Source organism: Callithrix jacchus, chromosome 2, assembly GCF_049354715.1.
Source record: "Callithrix jacchus isolate 240 chromosome 2, calJac240_pri, whole genome shotgun sequence".
Taxonomy (NCBI): Eukaryota; Metazoa; Chordata; class Mammalia; order Primates; family Cebidae; genus Callithrix; species Callithrix jacchus.
Genome location: NC_133503.1, coordinates 150,927,556 through 150,937,870, shown reverse-complemented (window position 1 = coordinate 150,937,870; position 10,315 = coordinate 150,927,556). Strand labels below are relative to the sequence as shown.

The 10,315-nt window shown below is 45.0% G+C and overlaps 1 pseudogene; it reads left to right on the top strand.

Moving 5' to 3' along the window:
• The first annotated feature begins 6,897 nt into the window (after nt 1-6,897).
• LOC100393127 (keratin, type II cytoskeletal 8 pseudogene) lies at nt 6,898-8,610 on the top strand (annotated as a pseudogene).
• Nucleotides 8,611-10,315: the final 1,705 nt, after the last annotated feature.

Here is a 10,315-nt window from a genome sequence, read left to right as displayed (position 1 = left end):
CAGGTTCAAGCAATTTTTTGCCTCAGCCTCCCAAGTAGCTGAGATTACAGGGGCACACCACCACTCTGGCTAACTTTTGTATTTTTAGTAGAGATGGGGTTTGACCATGTTGGCCAGGCTGGTCTCAAACTCCTGACCTCAGGTGATCGCCCACCTTGACCTCCCAAATGTGATTACAGGCATGAGCCACTGCGCCTGGCTGGGTGCAAAATTTAAAAAGACACTCTCAAGGTCGTTCAAGAGCAGCTCTGCATTTGCACACCCCGAGAGTGAGCATCTCCTTACATTTTTTGTGCCCTATGTTCCCAATTTGTTACACCATAAACATACTCAGTGTGTAAAAGGAAATGGGGGCCAGATCCTGAGGACCTACAATCTCAGGCTGCAGATTTCTAGTAATACTGGAAAACCATGAATTCAAACTACTTTATGACAAAGGTGGTTAAACATTGATTTGCGTTAACTATTTGTGGTAGGCTGATAAAGACCTCCAAAGATATTCAAGTCTTAATATCTGGAATTTGTGAATGTTACCTTATATGGAAACAGTCTTTGCAGTTGTGATTAAATTAAAGATTTTGAGATGAGTGGATTAGCCTGGGTTATTAAGGTGGGCCCTAATACAAACATGCTTGTAAGACAAAGACAGATGGTGATTTGAGCACAGAAAAGAAGAGCATGTGATGGAAACAGATTCAGAGAGAGAAGGTGCTACACAGCATTGGCTTTAAAGATAGAGGGGGGAAAGCCATGAGCCAATGAACACAAAAATGTAGCTCTCGATGTTGGGAAAGGCTACGAAACAGATTCCCCCCAGATTCTCTAAAAAGAGCACAAACTTGCTCATACCCTAACTTCAACCCAGTGAAACCCATTTGGACTTCTGACTTCTAGAACCGTAAGAGAATGAAAGTATGTTTTTTTAAGCTAACAAGTGTGTGGTTAATTTGTTATGCAGAAATAGGAAATTAATGTACTATTAAAATAAATTTGGTATACAATACATTGGATCTCTAAATACAGTAAAGCTAAAAGGAGCAAAGGGGCTGCATTGGAGAGGAAGGAGTGAGATGGAGAAAGAGGGTAGCTAAGGTGCTGAATATAGAAAAAAATAAATAAATAATAAAGCCCTTGAATTCAGAAACAAAAGTCAGGAGACTGAAATTTACAAGTAACAGACAGCATCCACAATAGTCACAACCGGAGGTCTTACAGTAGTGAAGATGCAAAAGCCCAACAGAAAAAGAGTGAGTTGAAGCTCCTTGAGAAAAGTGTTCAAACTCAGAGTGAGAAGTTTACATGAAAGTTATGTTAACTGTATTCCTACTATTTCATTAATTTATTTGTATACAGCCTTTTCTCTACAGAAATGGAAGAAAGTGACCTGATCGTTTTATTTTCTTCTCCCTGTTCCTAGACATAGAAATGTAAAATAGAAAAGTAACACAAAAAGAGAGGGTAGAAAAGCCCTTTTGGCTAAAAGTAGTGGAGCCAAACAGGAAGTCAGGAGGCTTCTTTGTGCAAAACAACTCAGCCCCAAAGATAAGTACAAGGAATGGACTAACTAGACATAGTGTTGCCGATATAATGAATTGCTGCAAAAAATGGATCGAATATTAAGTGTTCCAAATACAATCCATGCATTCAAAATTCATGAAATAAAATTTTTTTAAAATAAGCAATTTCTGACTTTGGATTCCATATGATAGTGTCAGAGGGACCTCAAATGAAAAGAACCTGACTGGCACCAAAGATAGAGTAGTTTTTGCCAAGTGCTACTTCTGTGTGGTCCCGGACGTCACATAGACCTTCTGTTTATATGTCCTTCAACCTTGGAAATCACCACCATTCTCATAAGGGGGAGATATCCTTTCCTTCTTTGCTCCTTTGCAACAAGAAGGGAATTCAATTGGATGGGGTCATCCAAGCACTGTGATTAGACATTTGTCTTAATAGATCAACCTAAAACATTTGTCGTTCCGTCAAACCAGAATCAGTTACTTGCATGCGTCACTATAACAGATTTCAACGGATGAGTTTGCCAGTGAAGAAAAACATAACAGTTTTCAAACAGAAAAACATATTACTCCCTTTTTAATTTATCAACAACTTGATTGATTGGTTGGTGGGGGGCAGCTGTATTTCCTTCTAAATCATGCTTAGGTGGTTCTACTGAGCGAGGGGCATAGCTAAGGGAAACTCTTTTGGGCAAAGCATTTCCTCTTCCATTTTGCTGAAGTGTTACTTTCTGTTAAAGTTAACTTTCTTCAAAAAGAGTTTGTTGTTTGCCTTGGCTCCTCTGGCTAGAGTGACCACATAATCTGTTATCAAACTGAGATGCTGGATGTGAAAGGAGGCAATGGGTGTAAACCAAGACTTCCAGATAAACCTGGTCACCACTTGAATGACATTTCCTCAGTGACCTTGTTGGGTTTATGGTTTGTTTTACGAGTATCATGCACTGTTAATTATCCTTTCAAGTGTAAGTTCTGAGTCAAGGTTTTTTTTTTGTTTGTTTTTGGTTGAAAAGAACTGAAACATCTTAAATAAGATTAAGCTAAAAATCAAAGGGGGAAGGAGATTAAAAGGCTGGAGGCAATCCCATGGCATCCAAGAGCAGAGAGCACAAATCTCATGAGACCCTTGCAGAGCCAGAGACAGGGAAAGCATTGGAAACCAAGGACATTCACCACCATGTGGTCTGTGTATTCTCTCTACTTCTCTGCTTGAGTCTTTTGTTTCTCTGAGACCACAAATGAGGGAATCTGTGGAGTGCAAATAATGGTACACAATAATGCTTCCTTAGGAGATGTCTTATGCAGACTGGTCATGTGGTATCATAACTCTTTAACTCTTCATAGTCACCTATACAAGAGGCTTGAGTTTTTATTACTGACTTCTGTTTAATATAGAGTTTCTTAACCAAATTTCCTTTTTCCAGGGGACATCTGGAAATATACATGAGGTGGGAGGAAGAGACATCACAGTGACACTTTTAGAGGCCCGTGGGTCCCCAAGCATGGAAATAAAGGACAATCTTGGATTTCTTCCAGGGAAATTCCTGGCACCTGGCAATCCTTGAGAAGCGATTAAACAACTTGATAAACAAAAAGTTGATAGCAGCTTAAAACAATAACCAAGAAAGTTAGAGTCAGGTTCCCTTATAGGTTCCCTTATAGAAACCAAAGGTAACATCTTAACATATGACCCTGAGGTTTTTTTTTTGTTTTTTTTTTTTTTTTTTTCAGAAACCCAGACCCCCACCAAACAAATCGTCTGGCGTGTAGACCTCAGGTAAGAAGGAACTAAAGACTAAGCTCTAACCACCATTTTCTGTTCTATATTTCTTCCTGAGGCACCTGAAAAGAATCACATCCCCAAGCTGGTTAACATTCTATTCTGCTGACCCTGAATTTTCAAACAAAGCTTCTCTTCCTTAACCAACTGCATATCCGAAGATCTCTGAAACTACCTATGACGTGTAAGCCCCTGCTTCAAAGTATCCTGCCATTTTCGGCCAAAACCAATGCGTGACCTCCATGTATTGATTTACAATTTTGCCTGTAACTTCTACTTTCTTGAAATTTAACCCTGCTTTTAAAAACCCTTGGGCCGGGCGCGGTGGCTCATGCCTGTAATCCCAGCACTTTGGGAGGCCGAGGCGGGTAGATCACAAGGTCAAGAGATCAAGACCATCCTGGTCAGCATGGTGAAACCCCGTCTCTACTAAAAATACAAAAAATTAGCTGTGCGAGGTGGCGCGTGCCTGTAATCCCAGCTACTCAGGAGGCTGAGGCAGAATTGCCTGAACCCAGGAGGCAGAGGTTGCAGTGAGCCGAGATCATGCCATTGCACTCCAGCCTGGGTAACAAGAGTGAAACTCCATCTCAAAATAAATAAATAAATATTAAAATAAATACATAAATAAAAACCCTTACCTGAAAGCCATTAGGGAGGTCAGGATTTCAGCATTACCTTCCTGGTCCTCTTTGCTTGGCGCCCTGCAATCAAATGCCTTCCTTTCTATCACTACAAATGTGTATGCCTGGTTGTACAGCACTGGGGCAAGTGAACCTCAGTTCGCTTTTGTAATGGGGACAGACACAGTAGTCATTCTTCATTGAAAGGGACAACCCTATACAATGAATTGCCCAATGCCACCCTTCACCCCCAATGCCATTAGGGTTCTCATTGAGAGATGCTTAAACACAGCATGACACCTGCAGGAGCCTAGGTGGCTGAGTGAAATTTTTAGGCCACTGGATTGAGATGAAGCATAGTGCTCTTATGTTCAGATTCTATAATCAGGGTGCAATGGCAGAGAAGTACCTGGTCCAGGATGGGAAAATAAAAACTATATCAGAAGAGTGATTTCTGGTTTTCTGTGCCTTCATACACTAGCTAAGCCAGACATCAATAAGAAACATTTGTGGTTTTGGCCACACTGAATGTGAGCCACTGTAACAAAAGCTGGCATAATAATGCTGAAATAGCCATCACTTACATACTCTCGGGACATGCTGACCTTCTTCATAAAGCAAATGTTAAAACTCCCCAGACTAAGGTGAGTGCCCTGTGTATGCTGACAAGGCGCTGGGTGTTAAAAATAACCTATTTTGATCCCTGGGATACTTCAACCAATCTTATCAAAGCATTTTTCAAATATCAGACTCTTACATCATCCGATTCTCGTTGGCTTCCCAACCTGCTATTTCCCACACTGATTTTAGAGGATATTCGGACCATAAACCACAAAGCTTTGGACCCCAAAATGTAGACAGTTGAACTGCCTCTGTTAGGGAGTCTGCAATTACTTCCAAGATGGGATTTTGGGCTTTTCATGTCATAGATCCTTGACCTGGGGAGCTATCAAGCTAGAGCCCAAATGGGAGCTTGCTCTTAGCACTTCTCCTCTACCCCCAGGCACACCACTGCCTTCCTCTCCTTTGTGCTGACTCAGCCACCCACTACAGTTATAGATGGATGGGTGGAAACTCAGCTCCTCATCACCCCATCCCCATCCCTCGTTCCCAGCTGATCCCTTGGAGAATACTTTAAGCTGTTTATATCTAGTATCAGGAGACGAGGAGGTTTACATTGACTTCTTCCAGTGTTACCAGATAGCCTTCCTGAATGACGGAGGAACAAGAAATCCTAAAGTGTAAAAATAAAACTCATCAGCATCACCAAACTTCACAGCGATATAACCTCTCCATCCGTCTTCATTATTAATGAAGTCAAAAGAGTCTGGAGCTTTGATCCAGGAAGCATCAAGGGCAAATGTGGTAAACCAGCCTTGCCTCTCAGGCTCAGGGTTGATGCCTTTCACAGCAAGCAGCTCATTGGTGAGCATCTGGCCTGTGATCTAGGTGTATGCAGGTTTGCTGTGCGTGCAGGTAGGGACCGGGCACTGGCCTGACATAAAAAGATGGCAGGTCACCAGCACATTTTTCCTGGCAGAACTCAAGGCAAGAACACAGATCTGCACTATCATAGAATTTTCTGGAATGTAATTGTTAATGCCTTTTCCTCTCAACCAAATGAGCACTTTTATTTTCCTGGAACACTGAAGTCAACTGTGTGTTTCTTCATCCTCAAGAACTCCTGTCATTTGACAGCAACTGCAGTCATTGGTATTACTCAGTTCATAGAACAATTGGGATCTTTTGGCCTGTTTTTAGATGTGATTATTGAGAATAAGAGCATGGTGGGTATTCAAATTTATTTCAGCTAAAGTCATGTCTTGTTTTTAGCTTTTCATTCTCTTACTCTGAGTCAGACATCAGTCAAGTTTTTTTTTTTTTACTTGCTTCAATTCAAAATGTCTAATATTAAAAAAACAATGTGTGAAGTGTCAGGTCCATAAAAGGAAATCTGGTGGTGGCTGCAGATTTGGCTCATTATGCGGTAGCTAGAGTAGAGTTAAAGCTAGACTGCTTCTCCAAGTCATAAACACACATTTATGTGCACAAACTCATTGTTCCAAACATGTCCTCCCTAGTCAGAGACGGCCCTCCAAGACCCTCTCTGTGGATCCTGTGTCCTCCCTGCCCTGATGATGGGTTGGTTAAGTGCACACTTTCCTTTACCCTGCTTTGCTGCCATTGCTCCCAAGAAAAAAAAGGTAAAGGGTCCAGAAGTGGCATCCTGAAAGAGAATCCAGAAGATCACTTTATTTATGCTTTTTCCACTTGGTGGTATTTTTATTTAATTTTACTACATAAACTCATGCATCACTTAACAACATGGATACGTTCTGAGAAATGCAAAGTTAGGCAGTTTCTTCCCTGTGTGAACATCACAGAGTGTACCCACACAAACCTGTATGGTGTAGCTTATTACGCACCTAGACTACATGGTCTAACCTACTGCTCCTAAGCCAGAAACCTATACAGCATGTTACTGTACTAACACTGTAGGCAGTTGTAACCCAGTGGTAAGTATTTGTGTATCTAAACACATCTTAACACAGAAAAGATGGTATTAACAGTAAAATATTGTATTATAATCCTTTATCATACCATCATCATATATGCAGACCGTTGTTGACCAAAATGTCATTATGCAGCGAATGACTACACATGCTTCCAGTCTCAGGCGAGGTCCACAATCTAAGTTAGTTCTGGGCATTGCCCTTTAAAACCAAGAGATCACTTTAAAAGAGTCCACGGATATCAGCTAGGAGATAATTCTTGAAAATCAGTTTTTTTAGCTATTTTGCTGTTTCATCACAAATGTTTTCCTGCCACCCGTTCTGCCACCTTTTGTAAGATTTTGGGGAAAACTGCTCTTCAAGACTTGTTGGATTTTTCTTTTGAGACAAGTGCTAATGAAAGGGAAAAAAGGAAAGAAGCAGCTTCTCCGCTCCTTCTGGAATCTCTCCCTGGTTCAGCCCACCTGCCTCCACTCCTGCCTCCACCACGTCCATCAGGGTGACCCAGAAGTCCTACAAGGTGTACACCTCTGGCCCCGGGGCCTTCAGCAGCCGCTCCTTCGCGAGTGGGCCCAGTGCCTGCTTGAGCTCCTCGAGCTTCTCCCGAGTGAGCAGCAGTGGCTTCTGGGGTGGCCTGGGCGCAGGCTATGCTGGGGCCAGCGGCATAGGCATGGGAGGCATCACCACCGTCACCATCAACCAGAGCCTGCTGAACCCCATTAAGGTGGGTGTGGACCCCAACATCCAGGCCGTGCATACCCAGGAGAAGGAGCAGATCAAGACCCTCAACAACAAGTTTGCTTCCTTCATCGACAAGGTGCGGTTCCTGGAGCAGCAGAACAAGATGCTGGAGACCAAGTGGAGCCTCTTGCAGCAGCAGAAAATGGCTCGGAGCAACATGGACAACATGTTTGAGAACTACATCAACAACCTGGGGTGGCAGCTGGAGACTCTGGGCCAGGAGAAGCTGAAGCTGGAGGTGGAGCTTGGCAACACGCAGGGGCTGGTGGAGGACTTCAAGAGCAAGTATGAGGAAGAGATCAATAAGCGTACAGAGATGGAGAATGAATTTGTCCTCATCAAGAAGGATGTGGATGAAGCTGACATGTACAAGGTAGAGCTGGAGTCTCGCCTGGAAGGACTGACTGACAGATCAACTTCCTCAGGCAGCTGTGTGAAGAGGAGACCTGGGAGCTGCAGTCCCTGATCTCCGACATGTCTGTGGTGCTGTCCATGGACAACAGCCGCTCCCTGGACATGGACAGCATCATCGCTGAGGTCAAGGCACAGTACGAGGAGACCACCAACTGCAGCCGGGCTAAGGCAGAGAGTGTATACTGGATCAAGTATGAGGAGCTGCAGACGCTGGCTGGGAAGCACGGGGATGACCTGCGGCATACGAAGACTGAGATCTCCAAGATGAACCGGAACATCAGCCAGCTCCAGGCTAAGATCGAGGGCCTCAAAGCCCAGAGGGCTTCCCTGGAGGCTGCCATTGCAGATGCTGAGCATCGCAGGGAGCAGGCACTCAAGGATGCTCATGCCAAGCAGCAGGAGCTGGAGACCGCCCTGCAGTGGGCCAAGCAGGACATGGCAAAGCAGCTGCGTGAGTACCAGGAGCTGATGAATGTCAAACTGGCCCTGGACATCGAGATCGCCACCTACCGCAAGCTACTGGAGGGCAAGGAGAGCCGGCTGGAGTCCGGGATGCAGAACATGAGTATCCACACGAGACCACCAGCAGCTATGCAGGTTGTCTGAGCTCTGCCTATGGGGGTCTCACAAGCCCTGGCCTCAGCTACGGCCTGGGCTCCAGCTTTGGCTCTGTCACAGGCTCCAGGTCCTTCAGCCGCACCAGCTCCACCAAGGCTGTGGTTGTGAAGAAGATTGAGACCCGCGATGGGAGGCTGGTGTCTGAGTCCTCTGACATCCTGCCCAGGTGAACAGCTGCAACAGCCCCTCCCAGCCTGCCCCTCCTGAGGCTTCCCCAGAGCCCAGGAGGGAGGCTGCTGTGCAGGGGAGCGCAGGCAACAGAAGCCCCGCCTGATGCTCAGCCCTAGCCCTCAGCCCACCGGCAGGGAGTTTACTGCCTGGGGACCCCCCTTGCCCATGGCTCCAGCTGCAAAACAATTCAATTGCTTTTTTTTTTTTTTTGGTCCAAAATAAAATCTCAGCTAGCTCGGGCTGGGGGGGGAGAAAGGGAAAAAAGGGCTCAGATTGACTTCAATTCTGTCTACATCTTAGAACAAACTGAGGGCAGAGTAAAAGTGAGGTTTAACTGAGACAGGCAGAGGGTTCTAGAAGGATGTGTGTAGCAAGGCACTCTGACACACTTTGCCTCTTCACAGTTCTACCCTGGGCTAGCTAATGTCCTTGTTGTTGGCCCTCTCAGTGTCCTTCTTGCGTCAAAGGAGTACCCGGGTAGCTGCCACCAGGGAGTGGAGCAGTGGCAGCTGGGGACTGGGCAGAAGTCCAAGTGCTCCTGGCTGCCAGTACTCCAGGCCCTGCCCACCTCCTAGGAAGTCAAGGGCAGACCCTCTCCATTTCCTCCCCAGCCCCACCAATGTCCCAGAAATGACCCTGTGGAATGGTCCCCAGGCAGAAACACACTGCTGCCAAATCCTCCCCTGAAGTCCACCACAAGCCATATGCTCCATGAGAGTCTTCCAGGCTAAACCCGTGAGGTGTGGACAGAGGAAACTTGGGCAGAGGAAGCTGGCACTCAATTGCAAATCTGGCTCCCTGCGAGGAGATTTATAACGAGGGAATTCACTGCCTCTGTGGTACTTTCAGAAAACAGTCCCTGGCTTGACTGAGGGAGAGAAACTTTTGTGGAAAATGCCTGTCATTCATGTTCCTGGCAGATCTGCATGTATTCCTCCGGCACAAATGTAACTCTGATTGCTCACTCAACAAACGCGGACAGACCCTTTGTCAGGACGCTGGCTGCAGTGTATGCCAGTTGGCAGACAGGGCTCAGACAAACAGCAAAAGGTAATCCTCCCTTCTGAGCAGCAGACAAGTGAGGACATGGGCTGGCTCCAGCGCCTTCTGATCCCAACCCAGTGATGCACGTCCCATCCCCTTAAGGATGAAATGATTTCCCTCTTATCTATCAGGCCATAATATATCCCTCATACCTGGGAAACATTAAGCTAAATTGATCCCAAATGTTGTGTGTTGAATCATACCCCCAAAAAAGATAGGTGATTTTTTGTTTTTTTTTTTCTTAATATTGAAATTTGCATATTTTTATCAATATGGGGTCCTGTTCTGTTGCACAGGTTGGGCTCAAACTCTTGGCTTCAAGCTACTCTTCCATCTTGGCCTCTAAAAGTGCTGGGATTACAGATGTGAGCCACTGAGCCTGGCCAACAAGGGCCAGGATTTCAAAATGTGACCTTGTATTTGGAAATACGGTTGTTGCAGATGTAATTAGTTAAGACGAAGGTCATACTGGAGTCAAATGGGCCATTAATCTAACATGACTGAGTATACTCATAAGAAAGAAAAATGTCCTGGGAAGCCATAAGGACACAGGGGAGAATGACCATGTGTTAGGTGAGGGCAGGGATTGAAGTGATGCATCTACAAATCAAGGAATGCCAGAGAGGGCCAAGAACTGCTAAAAGCTAGAAAGAAGTAAAGACAGTTTCTCCTCTAGAACCTTTGAGAGAGCATGGCCCTGCCAGCACCTTGGCTGCACACTTCTTGACTCCGGAACTCTGAGAGAATAAATTTAGTTTGTTTTAAGCCACCCAGTTTGTTGTACTTTGTTACAGCAGCCCTAAGACATTTACCAACCAATGATGGCTTGATCATTGTCACCCTAAGCTGGCAAGAGTACAGAAGTGAACTGGCAGCAATCTCAATTAAAGTTCC